Here is a 27273-nt window from a genome sequence, read left to right as displayed (position 1 = left end):
TGTGCTAATTCTTTCAACAAATATGCATTGACACCCCCATTCATAATGTAATGTAGCAAACACTTCCCCAGACACAGAATGAATTCTAAACAAGACCAAATCCTTGACCTCAGGAATCCTTCCTTCTAGGAAAGGCTGAAGAGAGATGTTATATAAATAAACCAAACAAAGAAATGTTTTAAGAAGGGTTGTCTTGGAGAAAATAAAGCAGTGTTCCGTCTACAGAATCGTAGGGATGAGGTCCATCAGAGAATGCATCTCCAAGAAGGTGAACTTGAGAAACTTAAGTGAATAACAGTAGAAAAGCTAACGAATGAGGCTGAAGAAGTGGACAGGAACATGAGGAACTGCACTTTCTTTTACATGTTTTGAGAAACCTTCATAGGATTGGGACAGGAGAATGGCATCATGTGACTTGAGTTGTAAACATATCACATCGATGGCAGCATGGAAGACAAAGTGAGCAGGTGGTGTGAAAACAGATCCGTTCAGGGGGCTCTCCTAACGGTGGCTGGACTGCAGTAGTGTGCAGGGAAAGACTTAGCAGTTGGTTTCAGCAGCTATTTTAGGATTAGTCCTATATATTGTAGAGCAAGGAAAAAGACAGGAATCAAGAAGGACTCCAAGGCTTCTGGTCTGAGTGCAGTGGTTGAAGTGGCCACATTTCTGCCACCTGCCCCAGAAGACTTTGTCCCATATCTATTCCTCCTGAACCATGTACTGGCTCAGTGCAGAACACACAGGGACAACAAGCACATTGGGTGTGAAGTATGAATAAGTGTGGGTGGTGGCTGTAATTTCTGAGCTTTGGTCTAAAATTGTTTTTTCTTCATTCAGAGAAACTTTTTTCCTTATGCAATCTGCTTGCTCTTCTCTCTTTACTCAGCTCCTCTTCACCTTTCAAGGCCTGATTCAATTTTCACTTCATGCCTTCTTTATTTGCACTCCCTCAAACACAGAATAGACCCTGCACACACACACACACACACACACACACACACACACACACTGCTCTAACCATTTGAGGGGTAGCCAGGAGCTCCACTTAAGTGCACAGGTTGGCAAGGATTTTATATAAATATTTTAATGTTTGTTGGCCTCATTCAATCCCCATCATATATCATTTGGTTTTTTTACAATCCTTTATGAATCAGAAAACCGTTCTTGATTCATTAGTCATAAAAAAGCAGGCCTGGGTTGACAACCCCTGGTGAAGAGTATGGTCTATGTAGACTGCTTTGGATCTTAGCTCTGGTACTTCTTCACTTGGGTCCTAAGACCATCATTCAAACTCTCTGTGCTTCCCGTTTTCTGTTGGGAAATAATTCCGTAAGGGTCACTCTCATTTCTGTACATCTTTGCTCCACATTATGTTTTTAAGAATATTTGTATAGAAAACTTTCTTTATTTTGCTTCTAGCATAAGGAGTGGCTTTGTTTATCATCCATATGATAATGATAGTATCTCCCCTCAGGAAGACAGAAGGTGTGCTGGAGCCAATATAGAAGATTTGGTTTCCTGAGCTCAGTGTTCCTTAGCTATGGCACAAGACCATGGCATGTGTATTTGTGAATCTGAAATCTATGACACATGCTGTGCCTTGAGTAATAAAGTCCTTTGTCTCTGACGCAGAAATCTCACATCTTTTGCCAGGTTTCCTACAACTTGGTAGCTTGTAAGTAAAGCAAAATCCAGACCCTTCACAGTTCTTGACATCCTCATGAAGAGAATCTGCCTCATAGGATCATGCTAAAGATTAAATAAGCTAATATATTGAAGCTTTCACTGAGAATAGTTCTAGGCACAGTTTAAAATCATGTACATTTCAATTATTATTAACATTATAATTCTTTGTACTTGTACCTTATAGAAAATTATCATAATTCCATTGATATACTCATTTTGTAATGTTTTGTTTCTTACTCTTTACTAAATTATACTTTCTGAGGGCAGGAGCCACTAACAAGCATTCAAAATATTTACTGAAAGAAAAAACAAATGTCTCCTAACTTCTGCTCCATAATTTTCAACAATTTGTCTTTCTGAACTAAGTGCTGGGACTTTAATTTGTAGCATATTTTGAATTTGGCCACATCTAGACTATTTATAACTCATTTAAGGTTTTTTCTGATTCTGTTTTAATTTTGAAGAATCATTTCTTATTATTTTAGTACTTCTTTTTCAGAGTAGCCCACAATATTTGAGGGTATTATATAGCCTCAATCATTTCTGGGAATACTAAAGAGAATTTAAGATATATGGTTTCCTATATTAGCTGTTTCCTTGGTAGTTATTTAGTGTTGTTGTTCTTAGTTCTTCCCTTACTACTAACAAATGTACGATGATTTTGTATTACCTACTCAATTTTACAAATAAGAATTATTTCTAGACAGTATACTGAAGCCTCTGTGTCATCCACATTGGAAAACTGGATAAATGCAGAGCCACAGCCCTGGTAAGAGAACGGCAGAATGTAGCTAGGAACTTGCTTTCAGAATGTGAGACTCTGTGCCTGTTTTGGTAGCTAGAACTGAACTGTCTCTGGCCCCAGTATTCATACTGACATCCCAACCTCAAAGGAGGCCTATACCCACAACTAGTTAAAGGCAATGTGCTCTCTAACTACAGCCTGGAGGAGCACTTATTGAGCCTGATGCAGCTTCAGGAATTTTGGAATTAACCACTCCACCAATTGCCCGACAGACTACACTTACCCACTGCCTTCTCCTCCCAATTCTCCTAAAAACTCTGATTTTGAAAGGTTTTTAAGAGGTCTTTTTCAAAAGTGCCTTCCTCTATTCTATTGTTTTTGAGGGTCTTATGAGTCCGCATCTGAATATCAGAGAGAACATTCTGCCTTTGGTTTTGGGGATTGGCTTATTTCACTTAGTATGTTAGTCTCCAGTTCCATTCATTTACCATTCGTTTACTGTCTTGCACTTATTTCTAAATAATATGGAAACTTAGAGGAGTAGCAAATATAAATAGAAGTAAAAAAATTTGCTGACATATTGTCAATTGTTGAAACAGATGATGGATATACATGGATGTGGAGACGTCTGGGATAGAGAAGAGAGATGGTTGGATGTAACGACAGATACATGGATACATAGATAGGTTAATGGAAGGTATGCCATCTCCTTGGACATGTTACCACAGTGGAACAAGGGCCTAAACAAACAAGAACATAACTTTTGGAGCCACACTTATAAGACATAAGTGAAATGAAAATATCACCTAAGAGTACCTAAAGCAGGAGTGGGTCACTTAGTGAGCCAAAGGGGATATGACAAAATGAGAAGCACTTGCTGAAGTGCAATGAACTGAGGAAAGTCTTCTCTTTACTTCCTTAGACTTGCATTTAATGTTCACATTATGGACATAATGATGACTAAATGGCAGATTCAGAGGTTTTATAAAGAGCAGCCACAACAAACCTACAACTAACATCCCACTCAATGGTGAAAGACTGCTTCTCTCCACAGATCAGCTCAACACGAGAATATGCACTCACGCTCCCGTTCAGCTCAATATCAGAAGTCTAAATCTGGGATAAAAAAGAGAAAAGAAGTAAAGCATCCCCACTGGAAGGAAAAAATACAACTGTCCCTCTTCACAGATGACACGATTAACTGTATCACTATCAGACACAGGAAAATCAATAAGGCAAAGGACACTGAGTCAACTGAAAGGGTGCTCCCACAAGGTCATGGTAGACCCTTCCTGATCTGTCAGTTGGATTCGGCTTTTGCATCCCCATAAGAAACCAGGTAGAATGGAAAAACAAAACCAACAAAAAACCACCCTAAGGAAGAACCTCCGAAATAAATCCTCTTACACCTGACAAGTAAGTTTAAAATTTACTAAGGTCACAGGATACAAGTGGTTAAAAGCAATTTTTCATGGAATTCTCACCTTTCTGATCATCTTTCAAGCATAGGAACTCTCAGGTTTTCATGTGGACAACCTTTTCAACATGTTATACAACTGAAACACACAGTGCTAGCCATGAGCATAGTAGGGCTTTTCATAGGTCAGGAACTCAAGAAGTTCATTTGATTCTGCCTCAAGCAGTCACCACTCAGCTCTAAACGAAATGTAACATCATGCCTTGTGACCAGCATGGAGCCATTCTCTCCCTCTTCACCACGAACCCATCTTTCCTCCTCCATGTTCTCTGTTCCTCTGCTTTAAAAAGAAGATTGAGGTTTGGGGCAGAGGTTTGACTTTCTGAAGGAAGACTAGAATTCCATATGCTCCCATCTGGATATGGAAGAAAACTTGAAGAATCAAGGCTTCAAATTTATAGGACTGTTGGAAAGACATCTAAACAGCATACCTGATTTCTTGTGGGAATGGAAAACCCAAATTCTATAGTGTCAGCATTGGTTTGCAGTGGAGGAGGGAAGCTGAAGTGACCTTGTGAGAGGGCCCTAGGTTGACTTCATGTTGCTATGTTGTTTTCCTGTATCTGCATGTTATAGAGGAACCTCTAGATTATGCACTTGTACTTTTTTGTCCTATCAGTGCCAATGGGTGAGTCAGGATTCAGTGCAAATGCCTGTTTCCTCAAAAGTCCAAAACATTTGGGCTGGGGATGTGGCTCAAGCGGTAGCGCGCTCTCCTGGCATGCGTGCAGCCCGGGTTCGATCCTCAGCACCACATACAAACAAAGCTGTTGTGTGTGCCGAAAACTAAAAATAAATAAATAAATAAATATTAAAAATTCTCTCTCTCTCTTAAAAAAAAAAAGTCCAAAACATTCACCATGGAGATGGTGTGCTGTACATTGGCAAGTCAGAAGCCCTGAATGCCACTGAGGCTGGCTGGTAAACTTCAGCAGAATCTCTAGGCCTGATACGAAGTAAAGTTTCTTGATGCTATGTTGACTAATTGAGCAGATATACACTGTTTAATCACTCTAGCAGTCAAGGAAAGACTGGGGTCTATTTGCCCCTTACTACCACCAAGAGGGATCTCAAAGATGTTGTTAAGCTCTTGGGGTGCTGAAGACAATATCGATCCATCTGAGATCCCAGTTGGTCCTTTATTACTGGCCGCCCCATAAATTAGTATCTTTGGAGTGAGGTACAATCCAACAGGCTTCACCGCAAGTGGCATAGCTCTGGCTACTCAGTACTTTGGGCTCTCCACACCCCTCACAAACACTTTGAGACAAATATTTCCGTAACTGAGGATTTTGTTGATGAGAAACTCTGGTGAAGGGAGGGAGTTTCTACCTGGTATTGTATTTGGACTCATTGCCTCCCTGGTATGGATACTAGGTCCATCACTTTAGAAAAGCAACTTCCAGTTTGCTATCGGGCTCTTATCCAAATTGAATACCTGACTTATAAAGGCCTTGTGAATCTCCACAAGGTGATTCCCATTTTGGATGGCTCCACTCAGACTCTGAGTGACAATATGTGAAACGAAATGGAATATTCAAGAACACAGCTGCCTGGCCCCACAAACACTGTACTTAATACTAAAATGAGGCATCTCTCTGCGGAAAACCAGACATCCCAGGCAGCTAAGTGAGTCATTTCACTAACTCGAGGAGGTTCTCAAATCACACTGGACTACAGTAACTTTTCCACCTCAGTGCCAGTTCTGCCAAACCAAAACCATATGTGATACGTCTACTCAGCAAAGAGAATCCAAAGCCCTTCACAGAGCTGTGGCCAGTATTCTTTGATGAACTTCCTTACCTGTTTTCTAAGTATTGAGCTGTTGCCAATGGTCTAGACATTTGGTCTACAACTATGAAAACTAAAGTCTGTCAGATTAAAGACATCCCTTCATTCATACCTGTGACTACAGAAAGAAATCACAGTAATTAAACTGTCCAAGACCATCAGGTAGGAACCCATAGGAAGGGCCCACTCTCTGATGAGACTAGCCAGAATCAAGCTGCCCACTGAGTCTACACTGCCTGGCTGCTACTCTCTTGCTGCCTGGATCTATCATCAAACCCAGAAATGACAAGAAGTCTACCAGAAAAAATGGAAGGACTCCGCATTTCTGCAGAGGCTGCCAATGAAGGCCAGACTATGGTGCCTGCTCAAAGTTGCTATAATTTTCTTCTGGCCGACTGTTGACTTCAGACTTTGGACACCTTCCAGGCAACTGGTGGTGTTTAATCATCACCATTACTTTTGGTGATGACCAGTACTTTTTTTTTTTATACTTTTTCAGGTTATGGTACAATCATTTAAGTTTAATCTGTCAACTGAAGTCTATGACCTCTAAAACTATATGTGGCATATATTTGGTTTACTGGACAAATTGCAATCTGATCATGGTACACTTTTTTTTCCCAAATCTACTCCACATGGGCTGATAATCAAGACTTTCATGGACCTTCAATGTTCCCTGACATCTGTCAGCATCTAGTATTATGGACCATTGATGTAACTTCCATCAAAATCAACATAAATAGGTTATTAATTGCCTCCTTCATCTCATGGTCTATGCACCTTGCTCAAGCATTGGTAACTAAATGCAGCTGTCCCCAGAAAGAGATAATTTCCTTCTAGTAGCATTTTGGGTAGAGATCAGGATGAACAGTTTGGCAGTTTTTCAAAAGACAAACATATACCCACCATAGAATCCAGCAAATCTCACTCTTATCTATTTATCCTATAATTAAGAACTTATGTTCACACAAAAATCTGTACATGAATGTTTAGATGCCTCTCTTCATAATCACCCAAAACTAGAAACAACCCCAAATGTCTTACAACTGTTGAATGAATAAATTGTGATACATCCATACAACAAATATTCAGCAATAAGAAGGAACAAATTATTGATGAAGGAAACAGTTTAGATGAATCTCAAAGGCATTATGCTGACAGAAAGAAGCCAGTCTCAAAAGTTTATATACTGTTTCAATTTATATGATGTTCCTAAAAGTTCCAAGCTATAGTGATGAAGAAGAGATCTTGTACACCAGAATGAGGTATGAGACAGGAGTGTGGCTATAGCAGAGTAATGTGGAGGAATTTTGAGGATGAACAAAACTTTTTCTATAATCTGATTATGCTGCTAGTTGCATGAGTCTCAATGTATATGGAAACTCAAAGAACTGCAAGCCAAAAGAAAAGTTCATTTTACTGTAAGTCAACTGAAAAAAACGTGAGGGCTGTACTCTTCAAATATTCATTACATAAAAGACCAAGAAAGGCTGAAGCAATATTCCAATATGGAAACCTGAAGAGATATGTCAAAAACAATACCCAGATCCCACACTAGAAGGGAAAAATGATAAAATGTCCTTTTTATTAATAGAAAAAAATATCCTTGACGTTTTAGTTCTAATGTTTCTCAAAACCTGGAAAACATTGATTAGTGATCTTGAGTTATGGTCTCTTGATCTTTTTCTACATCAGTAGAACAAAGGGCAACTTACTTGTGAGAAGAGACAGGAGAAATTTCTCTTTCCATCTCAGGCTTTGAATACTGTCTGGAAAACCATTCATCCACTTTTATTTAATAGTATTTTCTATTATAAAAATGTTAAAAATTTTGGTGGCTCTTAGGACTTGATTTTTTTAAATAACTAAGATTATTTTTCTAGTCCCGTAGAGAAGTTGCTCATTGTACACACTGTAAAATGTACAGTTTTATAGGCATTTTCTCAAGGTGTCTCACTATGGAGAGATCTTTTTTTTTTTTTAAGTTGGAAAACCCTTCTTTCCCAATTATTCTGTACACTGTTAAACGGAAAATCCCAATTCTGACTCACTTACCAAAATGAATTTGGCTCACTGCTCATAGGTGGACCTGGGCTCCCTCTGTGGTGTCTCTGTCCTGCCTTTTTCCTCTTAGCAATTTTGTCTTCAGGCTGCCTCCTACTGTAGTGGCAAATTCTGCCAGCAGCAATCAGAGCTACTGTGTTTCTTCAACCATATTAAAGGAAAATAAACATTATCATTATACCAAAATATTAAACAGAAGTACCCAACCTCACTGACTGTACATCCTACTACATCTGTTATCCATGAACCAACCACAAACACTAGGGATGCTACATACTGTAGAAGAGCAAGACTAGATGATAGACATCTCCAGTAGTCTTTCTCTTTTAACTGACACTTTCTTTAACTGATATAATCAGCTACCATCTATGTGATCCATATCGTGTGCTGCCTCTTCGCATCCTTTTGGCTATGTCAGACAACAGGGAACTGAGTTATCTTTCCAGGTGACCTTAGTTATGGAATTGTATGGGGAACACTCATGGAAGGTCTGGGGTGAGAGCAAACTCTTCAGCACTTCAGCAGGAAGGCTGCTTGGGGAACTGGAGGGCCCATCAGGGCACAGCAGCAGCTCCAGGGACTCCAAGGCCCATCTCCTGGGCAGCCTGGGAAGCGAGGGTCCTGGGCTTTCTTTTGGTGTGGTTTCTCTTAGGTGCTCAGTCCCAGCACCCTGGGAGACTGTTTTCTACCACATCGCTGACTGCACAGCGCCACCACAGGGCAGTGCTACCCTGAGTGTCCTGCCTGCTTGAAGGAAGGTCCCACTTCCCGACCTGAGGCTGGGGCCCACTCACAACATATGCCCAGGAAAGCCCTGGCCAGCAGCTGTCAGTCCAGGAGGCCCTTGGAGGCGGTCCCCCAAAGCAAGAGGAGTGGCAGGGCCTTTTCAGGAGCCCTGTCCTCCTGGGCAGCAGTCCCATCCCCCTGGCCGAGGCCCATTTCGCACGGGAAAGCCCAGCATCCAGGGCCGCGTCCACTCGGTCCCACGGCCACGAGGGGCAGCCGCAGGCCTCACTCCTAGGAAGTTGGGGACAAGTGAGGACGGTAGTCAGTTGCTGTCCCACCCTAGCTCACCAGCTGAGGTGACAGCGCGGCTGGCGGGGCGCCAAGGACCCCGCCCTCAGCACGCAGAGGTTGACGCGGAAGCCAAGTGGGGCCGTCGCCAGGGAGACGGGGGCGGGGCCTATGCCAGGGCGGGAACTTGGAGCCGCGGTCGCGCGCAGCTCCGTGTGGGAGGAGCCGGAAGTAGCGCCCTGGAGGCGGGGCTGCAGGTCCGGGGGTGGTGGGTCCGGCTCCCGGGATCCCGGAGCGGAGGAGGTGAGCTGCCGGGAGCGGCCCGGTCTAGGCGCCCACACGAGCGGGGACCCGGGAGGACTCTGCCGCCGCCCTGGAGCCTCGGTCCCGGCTGCCTGTCCCCTGGATTCGCGGGGGCGGTCCCCACAGCGCCCACCGCGGACCCCGCGGTCCCGGTTCTCACCTGAGGGCTCTCCTCACGGAGCTGCTGGTCACAGCGGGTGGGTTTTGATCTGCAGGGTCCTGTTCAGGACGCGGTGGCCTCGGCCGTGTGGCCTTTGCCGGGGACCTCAGAGGAGAAGAGGTGGCCTGACCCGCAGGCCCCTGGAGAGTGGGAAGGTGATGGAGGAGCCCAGTGTGACCTGGGGAGCAGGAGGCGGTTTAAAACACAGACCCCTCCGGGTATTTCAGGTTTCACTGACACACTCACACGTCTGTATCCTGTTTTTTTCTTTCTCTTTCTTCCTTAACTTCCTGATTTACAAACCCCTTCTTGTTTTCTTCCTGGTCCTGGCTAACACTGTCAAGAAATCCTACAATTTTTCAAGCATTAACTGAAGCAGTCTAATTTATGAAGGTTTACGTGTCGGTGTAGTGGAAAGAGCAGTGACTTAAGGTAGGGATCAAGGAACCATCCTGCGGGCTCTGGTTACTATATTAAATTAGAAACAAGAGAAGGGAATCAGATCATTGTTATGGCCCCATGCAATCAAAATGTAGCATTCAGTGATTCCAAATGGTAGTGGTTTATTACTCAAATGTAATGATTGCATGCTAAGTTTATGGCACTTGCCTAAGCATTTCATTTAGTCTTCATGGTAACCATGAGATAGTACTGTTGTTTGTCTCATTTGACAAAGGAGAAAGTAGTCCACAGGAGCCAAGTAATTTTCAAATGTGGTGAAGCCGGGTTTTTTTAGTTAAAGCTGAAATGTTTCCTCCTGATGCATCTTCTTGTTATAATTGTGCTTGAATTTTCACGTGGCCAGAGACTTTTGTTTACCTTGGAATGGAATGAATTTTACAGCTCTAAGGAATTTTAAGTAGCATTAGTTTTAACCCCTCATTGTACAATTAAATCAAAATCTAGAAAATGTCAGTTTGTAACAACAGTATGTGTAAGAGGTGGGGACAGCTTTTTGCTTAATAAATAACTGAGAGTGAGTTGAAGTTGCATTTTCTGATTTTAAAATATGGAAAAAAGTATGTTGTTTGGTCAACTTCAAGATTTATTCAAGAATTTTTTAATTTTTATGAGACGTTATGCTTCTTTTTGTGGCACACTGGAAACATGAATGAGAACAGGTTGGTGACCCCTCCACCTTTTTTTTTTTTTGGTAATTGGGATTGAATCCAGGGGCACTTAACCACCACATCCCCAGTCCTTTTTTATGTTTTGTTTAGGGACAGGCTCTTGCTAAGATGCTTAGGGCCTCCCTAAGTTGCTGAGACTAGTTTTGAACTCATGATCCTCCTGCCTGGTCTTCCTGAGCAGCTGGGATTACAGGCATGTGCCTCCACAGCAGACAAGTTGGTGACATCTTTCAGCCAGAAACATTGCCCAAGAAAGAGATCATCAAGTTTGCCAAGAAGCAAATGATTCTGTTACAGAAAGGGTGTTATCAGGGTGACCGGGCACAGCTTTGCATTCCTGGAGTCCTAGTCACTCTGGAGACTGACAAGGAAGGATCACTTGAGCCTAGGAATTTGAGAACAGCCTGGGCAACTTAGTGACACCCTGTGTCAAATTTGAAGTAATAATTATAATGAGGATAAGTGAGAAAAGAGAGGAAGGAGGAAGTAACTATTATTTGGGCTGAAACAGAGTTGGACATGTGATGATAATTGCTAAAGCAAGATGATGGGTACATAGAGATTAATCATACCATTTTCTTCTACTATTTTATTTCTTCTACTATTTTATTTATTCCATAAATAAAAAAGGAAAAGAGAAGGCAATATCATTGTTTAGGTCAAGTTAATATTTCTCTAAGTGTCTCCTTCTTAAATATGTTCTAGTTTATTGGTTTTGGAGGGTCTTTTTAGAATGTGTTTATCCATTTAGTATTTTTCATTTCTGGACTGAAATCTTTTAAAATTATTTACAATTGGAAAAAGAAATTTAAAAACTTAAAACTGTTGCTGGAGGAAGTGATGATATTATTATGGTAATGAAACAGTTGTGAATATTGCTTTAATTTTTCTTTGCTTAGGGGAAGTATCATATGATAAATAGAATTTCCCTGAGGGCTGTCAGTTTACTAGAGACTACCTGGCTTCTATTCTGTTCTTCTGCTTCCTCTCTGCCCTTGATTAAGTTTTTACCACTCTAGGTAACTGGAGAAAAAATTAAAACGGGGTTAATGACCTCTAAATGCCTTTCTATGTGAAATGAACATTCTTTCCCCTCTTCCTCTCACAATCTCCCTTATTATAGAGGAGTCCAGTTGAAATGTTAAAGACACAAAGTTGCACACCCAAACATATAGTAAGAGTCCTTAAGTAAAGTTATAAAAGATGGCCATTCCAGGAAATCTGGAAATCTTAGTCTTTTTCCCATTCTTCCCTGTCCCTCTCAGAGAAGTTGAGCATGCTCAGAACTTTAGTGACCTGTAGAAATATAATCTGCACCTACATCTCCATCCATAGATGTGACTACTAAGATCTGACCATTCTATCTCCTGCCTGGGGAAAAAATCCTTACACATTTCACTTGTCATCTTCTCAAACGGAACATGACCAAACCCTCTCCTCTGGGTGAGTCCACAACACCACTGGGTCTTGTGCCTTTTGGCTTCAGAGCTGCTTGAACTTTCCTTTTGCCTTTATCTTCCATCTGTATCCATCGTAAGACCTGTGGTCGCATCACTGTATCCCTCAGTGCGTCCTCTCTCTCTCTCTCTCTCTCTCTCCATTTCTCTGTCTCCTGCCTCATAAAGCCTCTGTCACCTTCTGTTTTCATCCACTTGTTTCCTAGGTCTGCCGCACCATTTCCTGTGAACTGGCCTTTGGTGATGTTCTTCTAAACTTCTCCACTGCTTTCCTGCATCACCCCTGCCTCCTCCCATTTGATATAGTGTCTCATCATTCACTTTCTGGTTTGTCTGTCTCTTGTGAGTAAAGCACATCCTTCAGTGGCTTCCTAGCAATCAGTATGTAGGAGGTAAATTATTACCTTGTTTAGTATTTATAATGCCTTTATTCTATTGTTTGAGTATGGCTCTAAGTTGATATAGAAGTCTGAAGTTTTCTACATGTGTTTTGATTTTGTTTTGTCAAGCAGTATAGTTTCAATTGTTGGAATACTTTCACATAAATGTCCAGAGGAGGGCAGTCCTAGAGCTGGTTTGGTCTCCCAGTGGTGTCCTGAGGACACAGACTTCCCTCCTTTTCTTGTTTCTGCATCTTCATCCTGTCAATCTGGGAGACCAGGGATCTTAAGTTTTAGTTTTATAGTGTCTATTCAGAAGGTGGGCAAAGAAGAAACAGTTGACCCCAGAGGTTGAAGGAAACAGTCTACAGAATATGCCACAAGACTTTTGGGGATTCTGTATAGAATTTCATTTTCATTTTCTCTAAGAAATGTCATTGGCTTCTGATTTTTCTACCACTGTACTGAAATTTGTATTTAGTGATTTAAATGTTTGATTTTAAAGAGCTCATTATTGTTTTTAAATTAATAAATTCTAATTAGGTGTATATGACAGCAAAATGCATTTTGATTCATTTGCACAATTGCAGCACACCTTTTCATTTCTCTGGTAGTACTTGATATCACGTCACACCATATGTGTGGTCATATGTATACCTAGGGTAATAATGTCCATCTCATTCCACCATCTTTCCTGTGCTCATACCCCCTCCTCCCCCCTCTTGTCCCCCTTTGCCCAATCACAGTTCCTCCATCTTTACCATGCTCCCCACCCCACCCACCCATTGTGGATCAGCATCCACTTATCAGAGAGAACATTTGGCCTTTGTTTTTGGGGATTGGCCTACTTTGCTTAGCATGATATTCATGCTAACTTCATCCGTTTACCTGCAAATGTCATAATTTTATTCTCTTTTAATGTTGAGTAATATTCCATTGTGTGTGTGTATGTGTATATATATATATATATATATATATATATATATATATATATACACATACACACACACATATATACATACACACACACACACACACACACACACACACACACACACATATATCTCACAGTTTCTTTATCCATTCATTTATTGAAGGGCATCTAGGTTGCTTCCACAGTTTAGCTATTGTGGATTGAGCTGCTATGAACATTGATATTCCTACGTTACTATAGTATGCTGATTTTAAGTCCTTTGGGTTTAGACCCTGGAGTGGGATAGCTGGGTCAAATGGTGGTTCCATTCCAAGTTTTCTAAGGAATCTACATACTGTTTTCCATATTGGTTGCACCAATTTGCAGTCCCACCAGCAATTTATAAGTGTGCCTTTTCCCCCACATCCTCACCAATACTTACTGTTGTTTGTATTCTTGGTAACTGCCTTTCTGACAGGAATGAGATGAAATCTTAGAGTAGTTTTGATTTGCATTTCTCTAATTACTAGAGATATTGAACACTTTTTCATATATTTGTTGATTGAGTATCTTCTGTGTAGTGTCTGTTCAGCTCCTTAGCCCTTATATTGATTGTGTTGTTTGTTTTTTGGGTGTTAAGTTTTTTGAGTTCTTTATATGTCCTAGAGATATGTGCTCTATCTGATATGCGCGTGGCAAAAGTTTGCTCCCAAAATGTAGGCTCTCTGTTCACTTCAATGATTGTTTCTTTTGCTGAGAAGAAGCTTTTTAGTTTGAATCCATCCCATTTCTTCATTTCTTGATTTTATTTCTTGCACTTTAGGAGTCTTGTTAAGGAAATCGAGGCCTAATTGCCGCAGTCTGGCTGGGCACAATTCAGGAGCCACTTGTCAAAAGAAACTAACTTTATTTTTAGAACACACACCACACCACTGCCCAACTGCCACCACAAGCTTCCCACAAACCTCTCAACCTCCCCCACTCCTCCTGCTCTTGAGGCCGATTGGCTGGGTCGCATGGGCGGAGCCAAAAAAGTCCCCCAATGAGCAGCTGCGTGGTCTGAAAGGACGGGGAAACAGCCCAATGAGCATCACCGCAGAGGAGCCAATCAATTGGCAGCTAGAAGTTTGCTGGGGCCGCTGTGAGCCAATCATCAGCTGGCAGCTGGAAGTTTGCTGGGGCCCCTTCGGCTGTGGCTCTCAACACCTAATCTGATGTGATGAAGATTTGGGCCTAGTTCTTCCTCTATTAGGCGCAGGGTCTCTGGGCTTTCCTAGGTCCTTGATCCACTTTGAGTTGAGTTTTGTGCATGGTGAGAGAGGGAGTTTAGTTTCATTTTGCTGCATATGGATTTTTAGTTCTCCCAGCACCATTTGTTGTTTTTGGTGCCTTTGTCTAGTATGAGATGACTATATTTATGTGGGTTTGCCTCTGTGTCTTCTATTCTGTACCCTTGGTCTACATGTCTATTTTGGTGCCAATGCTGATTTTGTTACTATAGCTCTGTAGTATAGTTTAAGGTCTGGTATTGTGATGCTTCCTGCTTCACTTTTCTTGCTAAGGATTGCTTTGGCTATTCTGGGTCTCTTATTTTTCCAAATAAATTTCTTGATTGCTTTTTCTATTTCTATAAGGAATGATGTTGGGATTTTAATTGGAATCACAATGACTCTGTATAGTGCTTTGGGTAGTATGGCCATTTTGACAATGTTAATTCTGCCTCCTCAGGAGCATGGGAGATCTTTTCATCTTTCAAGGCTTCTTCTATTTATTTCTTTAATGTTCTGTAGTTTTCATTGTAGAGGTCTTTAACCTCTTTTGTTTATATTTTATTTTTTTGTGAAGCTATTGTGAATCGGGTAGTTTTCCTAATTTCTCTTTCAGAGGACTCATCACTGATGTATAAAAATGCTTTTGATATATGGGTTTGATTTTATATCCTGCTACTTTGCTGAATTCATTTATTAATTCTAGAAGTTTAGTGGTGGAGTTTTTTGGATTCTCTAAGTATAGAATCATGTCGTCTACAAATAGTGATAGTTTGAGTTCTTTTCCTATTCATGTCCCTTTAATTTCTTTTGTCTAATTGGTCTTGCTAGAGTTTCAAGGACTATGTTGAGTAGAAGTGGTAAAAGAGGGCATCCCTGTCTTGTTCCAGTTCTTAAAGGGAATTCTTCCAATTTTTCTCCATTTAGAATAAAGCTGGCCTTGGGTTTAGCTGCTTGTTAAATTTGGTTTCCTCATGTTGTCCCTGAGTTATTTTATATTCTTTTATTTCCAATATTTCTATTTGGTTCTTTGAAAGTATTTCTAACTCCTTATTGAATTTCTTATTCATAGCTTTTATGATGTTGAGTATGTTCCTAGTATCCCTAGATTTTCTAGTGTTTTGAATGTGAAATGGTGCTGTATTTTGTCAGATGCTTTCTCTGAATCAATTGATGTAATCAAATGATCCTGTAAGTTTATTGATGCGATGAATTATGTTTATTGATTTCAGTATGTTGAATCCCTGCATTCCTGTAATGAACCCAACTTGATCATGGTGCAGTATTTTTTTAAATATGTTTTTGTATGTGATTTGCCAGAATTTGTTGAAAATTTTTGTATCTATGTTCATCAGGGATATTGGTCTGAAATTTTCTTTCCTTGATGTGTCTGTGCCTAGTATCATCTATCAGGATGATACTAGCCTCATAGAATTAGTTTAGAAGAGTTCTCTCCTTTTCTATTTCATGGAATAATTTGAGGAGTATTGGTATTAATTCTTTTTTGTAGGTCTTGTAAACTCAGCTGTGAATCTGTCTGGTCCCAGGCTTTTCTTGGTTGGTAGGCTTTTCATGGTGTCTTCTATTTCCTTGCTTGACATTGATCTGTTTAAATTGTGTATGTCTTCCTGGCTCAGTTTGGGTTGATCATGTGCCTATAGAAATTCTTGTAAGATTGTTCCCTTACTGGTATGAAGTGACATTCTTTGTCTCTTCTGATTTTTTTGTTTGAAGTCTCCTTTGTCACATATCAGAGTAGCAACTCCTGTTTGTTTTGGGGTTTCATTTGCATGGTATTTCAGTTTATACGTTTTCACTTTCAACCTGTGGTTGTCTTTGCCTGTAAGGTGCATCTCTTGCAAACATCATATAGTTGAATCTTGTTTTATAATCCATTTCTGCCATTCTATGTCTTGTCTTAATTGGAGAGTTGAGACAATTACAGGGAGATATTTATTAATTCCTACTGTGTTGATTTGTTTATCATATTTGATCATGTTTCTCATTTATTAGCTACTTTTCAAATTAGCTTTGTTCATTTTTGAATCCCAGGGTTCGTTTTTCATTTCTTCTGTGTGGAGTATTTTATTAGGTTCTGTGGTGCTGGTTTAGTTGTCATGAATTCTTTTGGTTTCTGCTTATCTTGGAAGGCTATTATTTTGCCTTCGATTTTGAAGGATAACTTTGTTAGATATAGCAGTCTTGGTTGACAATTCTTTTCTTTCACGACTTGGAACACATCATTCTAAGTCCTTTGGCTTTTGGAGTTCGTGCTGAGAAGCTGGAAGTGATTCTGATAGACTTGCTTCTGTATATGACCTGTTGTTTTTCTCTTGAGGCTTTTAAAATTCTGTCCTTGTTCTGTGCGCTAGGTATTTTCATTGTAATGTTTCATGGAGATGTTCTTTTTAGATCTTGTCTATTTGGGATTCTGAATGCCTCTTGTATCTTGATGTCCATCTTATTCTCAAGATTTGGAAATTTTTCTATTGTTTTTTCCCTGAATCAGTTTCTTTATTCTGCATCTTACAACCCTTCTCCATGCCAGTGATTTTTAAATTTGGTTTCCTCATGTTGTCCCTGAGTTTTTTTATATTCTGATTGTGCTTACTTATTTTTTTTCTCTTTAATGTTGTCTGAATGTTCAAGACTGGCCACTTTGTCTTCTAACTCTGAGAATCTGTCTTTAGCATGGTCTACTGTATTAGACTTTCAACTGAACATTTTATTTGATTTATAGTGACTTTTATTTCCAATATTTCTATTTGGTTCTTTTAAAATATTTCTAACTCCTTATTGAATTTCTTATTCATACCTCATACTCACCTTTTCAATGCATTCAGTTATTTTTCTGTGTTCTCTTGGGATTCATTCATCATTTTTATAATGATTATTTTAAATACCTTATCTGATATTTCATCACCTTCAATATCTTCATGGTCAGTGCTGGTGAATTATGAACTTTAGGATGTGTCATGTTACCTTGGTTTTTCATATTTCTTTATTCCTGTGTTGAGTTTTTTTCTTCTCTTGGATGGTATTTCTCTTCTACCCTTATGTGTGGGCCATTTTAGGGTACATTCTTTAGTTGCCAAAGTATCCTAGAGTGATCTAGATTGAGACCTCTTAGTAGGTGTGGTATCCATAGCCTTTGCATTATTTCTGTATTTTTGCTGTAGCAATGGATGTCCATAGGTGGGACCTGGGGGCTCAGCCATAGTTGTTTCTTCTTGGGGCCTGGTTGTTAGTTTTGGTCTCTGTCTCTTCTATTCTTTGTATTAAAGGATGCTGAAGATTGTCATTAATTTGTGTAGGGAGCATGGTGCACTATCTTTTGATTCAATTGAATTCAGTATCAGAATTTCTACTCTGTGAACTTGTACTGCCCTGTGAGGTTCCCAGCACCCCTCAGAATAGAGCAAAAGTAACAATAGCAACAACCAATGTGAATATATAGCAATGATATATAGCATTAAAATAAATAGCCAGTCCCTACTATGACAGCTACAACACTAATTACCACATACACACACACACACACACACACACACACAAACACAAACCAAGGATGGCAGAGTCAGCAATTGTCAACAGTAAAGACAACAACCATGAACTAGATCTGACTTTAAAGCAAACATCAGGTGTCAATTATGTAATCCACAGCAGTAATAATTGTATTGGTACTAATGGTTGGGGAAGGAGTGATATAAATCAGTTCTAAAAGATGGTTAAAATATAGTTAACTAAGAGAAAAGAAAATGTTAGGAAGGTAGAAAATAATTTGCAATTTCAAATAATGAACAGAAACAAGGCAGAAGAGATGTAGCAGGTGATGGTTGCAAGGAAGAAGAAGACAAATAGAAACAAAGTGAAGGGGGAGAGTGAGTGAGTGAGTGAGTGAGAGAGACACAGAGAGAGTGAGTGAGAGAAAGAGAGAGAGAACAAGAATAGACTTAGGCTGTTAGCAGGGGAAGAAAAGAGAGAAAGAGCCATAAAACAAATAAATGAAATCAAAACAAGACAAAACCCCAAAGCATACAAACCACCCCCCCCCCTTATCCTCAAAGGACAAGGCAAGAAATAATAGGTACATTTAAAAATGGTAAAAATGAAAAAAGAAACAAGTAAGTATATATGTCCCTAACCCAGTCAGCACAGCAAGAACACACACAGACAGTAAACAAGAAAGGAATGAAGGTAAAGGAAATTATTCTTTTATTTATTTATTTTTTTTAGTTATAGTTAAACACAATACCTTTATTTTATTTATTTATTTATATGTGGTGCTGAGGACCAATCCCAGGGCTCGCACGTGCTAGACAAGTGTTCTACCACTGAGCCACAACCCCAGCCTGAAAGGAAATTATTCTTAATGAAAAATGAGATGTGGCTCAAGTGGTAGCGCACTCGCCTGGCATGCGTGCGGCCCGGGTTCGATCCTCAGCACCACATACCAACAAAGATGTTGTGTCCACCGAAAACTAAAAAAATAAATATTAAAAATTCTCTCTCTCTCTCTCTGTCTCTCTCTCTCTCTCTTGCTCTCGCTCTCGCTCTCTCATAAAAAAAAAAGAAAAAAAATGAGAATCATCTCCACTGATGTGATCAGAATAGTCAATGAGAATGGATAGTCACTGCCTATGTCCAACTCTTTTTCTTTCTGTTTCTTTTTGAGCTATTTACTGAGAACCAAAGTAAGGTCTGGGGGTTGTTAACCTCTTTCTCTTTTGATGTTGCTCTCTGATCTGTCAGTTGGAGTAGCCTCAGACTGAATCTGGTTGAAATAAGTCTCACTTCCCTTCTTATCAGCATGAGGTAGGATGGGATGGGAATTACTCTCAGTTGGAGTTTTGTCCTCACAGACCAGATCAGTGCATTCCCAGGGTGGGCCTACTGCAGAGTTCTATGAGTGAGGTGGTGTTGAGTTCTGATCAGGCCTCAGGAGCTCGGTTGGGGGTGTCTCCTCTGGAGAGATTAAACAACACACCCCTAGGGCCTGGCAGTTACAGATCTCTATTGGGGATCTAGATCTCAGAAACCTCCCAGGAATTCATTGAGGACAAGAGAGCCAATCCTCCACACATTCTGCTGCTGGGGACCAGCCATCACAGGCTAGTCCCTGATTATATTCACACCCACCTGTTCAGATTCCAGACTCACTCCAGCTTGTTATATGAGCTGACAGACTCACAGAAAAAGTGAGTAGGGCTCCCTTTCACTCTTCCAACTCAAACCCCCCAGGGTACAATCTTCTCTGTGCCTGCTTCACTCACCTTCTGCTATGTACTTCCTAGGCCACCTGATAGGTAGGCACTGTAAGGTCAGGCAGTGGTGACCAAAAAAAGGCTGCTGATTTGGTGCCAGTACCATGCTGTTTTTGTTACTATTGCGCTGTAGTATAGTTTAAGGTCTGGTATAGCGATACCACCTGTTTCACTCTTCCTGCTTAGAATTGCTTTAGCTATTCTGGGTCTCTTCAAATTAGTGTAGCCAATTTGGAAAGCAGAATGGAGATTCCTTGGAAAGCTGGGAATGGAACCACCATTTGACCTGGCTATTCCTCTTCTCGGATTATACCCAAAGGACCTAAAAACAGCTTACTACAGGGACACAGCTGCATCAATGTTAATAGCAATACAATTCACAATAGCTAAACTGTGGAGCCAACCTAGATGTCCTTCAGTAGATGAATGGATTAAAAAATGTGGCATTTATACACAATGGAATATTACTCAGCACTAAAAAAGAATAAGATCATGGCATTTGCAGGGAAATGGATGGCATTAGAGAAGATTATGCTAGGTGAAATTAGCCAATCCCAAAAAAACAAATGCTGAATGTTTTCTCTGATATAAGCAGGGTGACTCAAAGTGGGAGGGAGAGCATGGGTGGAAAATTACCTCTAGATAGGGAATAAGGGTGGGAGGGAAAGGGAGGGAAAAGGGGAATAGCAAGGATCGTGGAAGGAGACACTCATCATTATACAAAATACATGTATGAAGATGTGAATTTGGTGCCAACATACCTTATATACAAACAGAGATATGATAAGTTGTAGTACAAAGATATATTAAGAATTGTGATGCAAAAAAAAAAAAATAAGAGAGCTCATATATAATGGCAAAAAATTAAAAAAGGCTGCTGAACAATACTTTATTGAGATTTTGCTCCCAGGTAAGACCCTCCAGACCAACAGGGCAGGTCTGGGGAGAAGAGTGTGTGGCTCAACTGGACTGGAATTTTTATTGGGCTTAGGGCAGGAAGGGAGGGCTTGGACAGGAAAAGAGTGTTTTTAGAATCCTTTGTCCTACTAGGGTTGGTCGGAGGAGCTTGCTAAGATCCAGGATTGGTCTGTAGACCCTGCTGATTGACAGGCGGTTCTGTCAGTGCCTGATTGGTGGTTCTTTCTGCGAGGGTTGCTTGGTGCTTTGTTCCTCTACCACCTCAAACCAACCTAACAGGCACCTGCCAGGACAGCGTGGCAGTGTTTGCTGTGATCTCCCAGCTCCTCAGCAGCAGCTGTAGTGGGGTTGCTTCAAGATGACTCCCATCTCAGCTCTCCCAGGCCTGTTGGGAAACAGAGAGCATCTTTCAAGCACCAGTGCACAGTGCAGCCTCTGGATCAGCTAAGATTGAAACTGGTCTTAAAAATCAGGATCGGGTCCTTGTTCCGGTCCTCATTGAAGATTAAACACCTGAGAAATGCCAGGCCAAAGACAATGACAATCAATAAAAAATGAACAATCAAGAACAAAGAAAAAATTTTTTAAAAAAAGGTTTACTTAAAGGATAGAATAGAGAGAGAGAAAAGAGAGAGACTCCTCTGGAAATAAGGAGATCCAGAGCTGGTACCCAAGAGAATGATTTTAGGTTTCTTTTCTTCTCCTGTCCCCTCTTCCCATCCTGCCAAAAGGTGACTGAACATTGGGAGAGGAGCCATCCAGCAGGTGCCTCTCCCCATATGCCCAGAAAGGCAGGAAAGAAGATGCCCAGGGGGTACTCATTAACATCTCCTTGCTGGGAAGAACAGTTGCCTGGAGGCTGGTAACCTTGGCAACAGGTTTTGAGGAGGAGGAAATGTTCTGGAAGTATGAGCATTTTGTTTCTTCTTAAATTAGCCCCCATCTTCCCCAACCCAATCATTTATTATCTATGCTATCTGCCCTTTGCCCCAGTGAAGCAAAGACAGTTTGTGGGGGAAATAAAACAGACTAGATATAAAATGCCAACCTACCATAGCATAAAATTTGGAGAGGGAATTCAAGGCACGTGTATACTTCCTGAAGAAAACTAAGACTGGCTATTGGTTACCTGCAACTGTTGTGGAGTATAGTATTAAATACTAATCTAGACCTTGAAAAGAAGTAGAGGGGAAAGAATCACTGAGCACTGAAAATCAAAAGGGTCCAAATGAAGGAAGAGGGTGAGAAAGAAATAAGTGAAATAGGGCAAGTCAAAAGTCCCAAATGTCATGTTAGAAATAGGGGCTGTGACTGTAGCATAGCTCAGTTGTTGAGCATGTCCATAGCTTGTTTGGGGTCCTGAGTTCAATATACAGTAAAATAAATAAGTACTCATCACAATAAATAAGGCCTTAATTGTTCTTTTAGAAACAAAACAAAATTCAGCTAATACTCATTATAACAGACATATCTAAAGCACTCAGAAAGATTAAAAGCCAAATAAAGAATAGATAGACCAGTAAAGTATTAACAAAACAGAGAGGAAAATTCAGGCCAAAACAAACAAACAAAAAAAAACATTACTCAAAATAAAGAAATTTGCTACATAATAATTCCATTCACCAGGAAAATGTATCAGTTTCAAATTTGTATATACTACACTACTGTATTATGTATCATCCCATAATATTCAAAGTCAAATCAGCAGAATTAAAACAAAACATGATCAAAATCATCACCAGAGGAAGAGTTCTTAGTAAATGCTAGAATGACAGACAGAACACACACACACACAAAAGAAAAAAACACCGCAGTAAGAAAAAAGAAATGTGAATGGTAAAACAATGCAGTTTGAATTGAGGGACATGATTGCATTGCATATCTGGGAAAGATATTTTTTTTAAAGCACACATGGAACAGTGCTGGCCATAATACACTTCGAAGGGTCCGAATCTGACAGACCATGTTGCTTACCATAGAGCAATTAAGTTAGTAAACAAAGAAAGATGATTAGAAAAATTCACTCACTTGGAAATTTAATAATACAATCAACTCATAGGTCAAAATATAAATTATAATTGAAATTGGAAGATTTCACCATCTAATTTTTCACATCAAACTCCTGTGGCACAATACTTGAAGTATTAAGTGCTTGTGTTGGAGGGTGGGAAGGCTCAAAATGGAATGTAAAAATAATTAAAATCAAAGACCCACAAAAATGGAAGAAAAGAAATAAAAACAGAAATTCGTGAAATAGAGAACATAGACAAGGTGTCAGCAAGGCAAAAGCTTCATTGGGATGTGAATCATCTTTTAAGGGGGCAGAAATAAAACTGAATGGAAAAAAAGAACACAATCACACATACGAAGAAATACAGACAAGACAGAAGAGCAACACTTCACACACTTCAGAACTTTGGTATCGTGGATAACATCCTGGAAAAATAGAAGTAAATAAAACAGACTAAAAAACACAGATCAGAATAATTCTTTAAATGTAAAAGAAATGTAATCAATAGTCAAAATTTTTCCCAAAAAGAAAATACTGCATCCAAATTTCTGTATCTGATTTCAGGAAACAGATAATTTCATTCTTACCACTGTAACAAAAATATTAGCGAAAACACTCTGAAATCATTTTATAAGGCCAGCATATCCTTCACACTCAAATAGATCAGAAAAGAATGAGAAGGAAAGCTATGGGCCAATCTTATTCATAAATCAGTGTTTCCAAACCAGATCCAGCAATGACTGGTAGCACATACCTATAATCCCAGTGATTCGGAGGCTGAGGCAGGAGGATGACAAGTTAAAGGCCAACCTCAACAACTTAAAGTCTTAAAATAAAGAAAGAACTGGGGGGTATAGCTCGGTGATAGAACACCCCTGGGTCAAACCCATAGTACCCCTCATACACACACAATATGGTTAAATTACAGAAATTCAATTACTTAATTGATTAATATTAGATTTTTTTTATTAATGAAATTCACCATATTAACAGATTTCAAAGGAAAAGTGACATTTTCTCAATCAACAAAGAAAACCCTTCCATAACCATATAGAACATAAATATGTTTTTCTTAGCACATTTTTAGAAGTGAATTTTCTTACCTGGGAAAGGGGAATGGCACTGGGTAGTTTTAGTGGTCGACTTGAGCAAACTGCTAACCACCTGGGACATGGTAGAGCCTACTTGTGGGGTATATTTTTGAAAGTGTTTCCCAAGACAGGCATGTGGATCTGTGGAGTGAGTGGGGAAAACCTTTCTGAATATGGGAGGCCAGGGCCTGGGTAGAACAAGAAGGCGGGAGAGAGAGGGAGCTCCCTCCAGCCTCTGGGCCTTTCCTTCCAGAGGAGGCTAGTTTCAGTTGCTACTGCCCTTGGACACCAGATACCGGGTCTTTGGCTTTGAACTCTGGCACTTGTACCAGTGGCCCTCCATAGGCTCTTGGGGCTGCTGACTTATGACAGAGGCTACATCATTAGCCTTCCTGATCCTGAGTTTCTGCATTCTTGGACTGAGCCATGGAAGCAGCCTCCCTGGCTCTCCAGGTTGCAGGTAGCTGTTGTGGAATGTTTCATCCTCTCTGGTCATAAGAGCCAATCGTGTGTGTGTGTGTGTGTGTGTGTGTGTGTGTGTGTGTGTGTGTCCACTCACGTGTACATACAAATGTTTATTGCCCATTGGTCTGTTCTCTGGAGAATACTGAACAATACAGACATCTACAAAAAGCAACCAGCCGACTTAGCTAAAGGAGAAGCATGGGAAGAACTTCCTTAAGATTAGAAGTAAAAGATGTCTTCCATCACCCTCCCATTCTTCTCTTGAGCATTGCTCTGTGCTTTGGGCCAGCCCTCTTAAGAAACAAAACAGAAGCTGTAAGGATGAGAATATAAAGTGGTGGAGCTGCTGTGGAAAACCATATGGCTGTTCTTACAGAAAAATTAAAATAAATTATCATAGGATTCTGCAATTCCAAAGAGAATTGAAGCAAGTTGTTTTGGTCAGCTTTTTTTCCCCCTGCTGTGACTAAAAGGATCCAACCAGAACCATTGTAGGGAAGAAACGTTCATTTGAGGGCTCACAGTTTCAGAGGTCTCAAGTCCATACAAGTCCAGCACCATTCCTTTGGGCTCAAGGTCAGGCTGAACACCATGGTGGAAGAGTGGGGCACAGGGAAGCGGCTCACATGATAATCAGGAAGTAGAGAGAGAGAGACTCCACTTGCCAGATACAAATATATACCCCAAAGCCTCGTCCCCAGTTCCCACCTCCCCCAGCCACACCAAACCACTTCAGTTATCACTCAGTAATTCCTCTCAGGGGTTGAATTTATTGATTGGGTTAAGACTTTCACAACCCAGTCATTTCTCCTCTGAACTTCTTGCATTGTTTCACACTTGAGCTTTTTGGGGACACCTCACATTTAAACTATAACATTCTGCCCCTGGCCCCCAAAAGCTCACAACCATCTCACAGCAAAATATATTTTGTCTATTTCCAAGAGTCTCTGAGGCTCAATGCAATCTCTCATTGTGAGCTCCTGTAAAATTAAAAGCAATTTACAAGTATCCAGTGTATAAAGATACAGAGTAAACATTTCTATTCACAAAAATTGGGTCATAGAAAAAAGGGATGGTACCAAAGCAAGACTGAAATCCAGGTAGGCAAAAAAATCCTGTAGTTCTGGCCTCTGGAGCACACAGCATCGTGATGTTCTCTCCAAAGGACTGTGTAGCTCTACCCCTGTGGCTTTTTTGGTTGCAACCCAAGTGGCCTTTCTGTTGACTTGTCTCTGCTTAATTCCTGCAGCTTTCCTAGGACAGTGCCCCACATTATTGGCATTTCTTAATTTCAGGGGTCTCCACTGCAGCTTTGGCTTCCTCCTCAAAACTCTATATCTTGTCTTCTCAGGGAGTGCCTGTAGGGACTCCGACCCTACTGCATTCTGCCTTGCTTCAAAGCCTTCCTTTGAAATCTTGGTAGAAACCTCCATGACCCCCTAACTCCAGCATCCTGCATTCCTGCAGAACCAGTACCACCACATGGTTGATGCCAAGGTCTGCCGCCATCTTGAGCAGTAGCCACGCCTCCAGAGACCTTAGCTGCAGCAGACTCTGGGTGGCTGAGCACATTGAAAAAACTTTCTAGGCACCTTTGTGCAAGAAGGATTTCTGACTGGTCTCTTCTCAAGAATTTTCACTTTTACTCCCTTGAGCCTGAGATAGAAGTGGTCTTGCCCCATCTGATATGCCCTTAAGCCATTTTTCTAATTGTCTCTGGGCAAAATCTTTAGCATTTCTGTGGTGGCAGTAATGTTTTTAACAACTACAACTTCCTTAGCCCCAGTTTTACTCCTGCCTTTCAAGTTCAAGTTTCTCGAATCTTTCTGCTCTGCTTTCTGCTCCTGAATATCATAGTAACTTGGCTAAAAGCTGCCAGTAGTACCCATAGCACTTGCTGAATGCTATACTGTCCAGAAATTTCTTCTGCCAAATAAGAAGTTCATCACTTTTAAAATCAGCCTCACAGAAAGTCTCAGGACATGGACAAAATGCAGAAACAAAACAGCCAGAACAAAACAGGAATGGCCTCTAGTCCAAATTCCAATAGAGTCATTCTCTGAAGCCTCTTGGGCCCTGTCTTCACTGTGCATGGTCCTATTGGCATTCTGTTCTTCTGAGCCCCCAGTAGAATCAGCCATTAAGCTCCACTTACAACAGTTTAAAGCATTTCCAGCTGGCACTGGTAAGCATCTCAAAATTCCTCCCACCAAATGCAAAATATACAAAAAGCTTCTGAACCATATGGTCAGGTTAGTCACAGCAAGGACCCCACTACATGGTACCAATTTCTGTTTTAGTCCGCTGTTTCACTGCTGTGACTAAAACATCTGACCAGAACAATTTTAAGAGAGGAAAAGTTTATTAGAGGCCTCACAGTTTTAGAGGTCTCAGTCCATGAACAGCTGGCTCTATTCCTTGGGGCTCAAGATGAGGCAGAACTTCTTTGTGGAGAGTGTGGCAGAGGGAAGCAGCTCATATGGTGATCAGGAAGCAGAGAAAGACTGCAGTCACCAGATTCAAATATATACCCCAAAGCCGTGTCCCCGAGTCCCACCTCCTTCAGCCACACCCTACCACTTTAGTTACCACTCAGTTAATCCCTATCAGGGGGTTAAGATTGGGTTAAGACTCTCACAGCCTAATCATTTCTCCTCTGAACTTTTTTGCATTGTCTCACATGTGAGCTTTGGGGGACACCTCGCATCCAAACTATAACACAAGGGCACAAAGACATACTAGTGTACCCATTCTCGTTGCAGCATGATTCATTATAGCCAAAAGCTGGAGGTGACCCAAGTGTGCATTGACATAAGTGGATAAACAAAATATGGCATAGATGATGGAATGTTATTACACCTTCAAAAGGAAAGAAATTCTGACACACTACAGCATGATGAACCTCAAAGGCATGCCACATGAAATAAGCCAGACACAAAAAGACAAATATTGTACATTTCTGCTCGTGCCAGGAACCTAGATTAGTCACTTTCATAGAGAGAGTAACCAGGTGGTGGTCACTAGGAACCAGGGAAAGGGCCATTTGGGGAATTACTGCTTAATGAGTTCAGAGTTTCAGTTTGGGAAGGTGGAAAAGTCCTGAAGATGGGTGGTGATGATATGAATGTACACCTAA

The 27273-nt window shown here is 40.7% G+C and overlaps 1 long non-coding RNA gene across 1 annotated transcript in view; it reads right to left on the bottom strand.

Moving 5' to 3' along the window:
- LOC308632288 overlaps positions 1–27273 on the bottom strand; it is an 827867-nt gene that overhangs the window by 71406 nt on the left and 729188 nt on the right. The gene's annotated exons all lie outside the window — the stretch shown is intronic.

Source organism: Spermophilus citellus, assembly GCF_964194105.1.
Source record: "Spermophilus citellus genome assembly, chromosome: 13".
NCBI lineage: Eukaryota > Metazoa > Chordata > Mammalia > Rodentia > Sciuridae > Spermophilus > Spermophilus citellus.
Note: the sequence above shows the minus strand (reverse complement) of the source record. Positions and strands in the feature narration are given on the sequence as shown.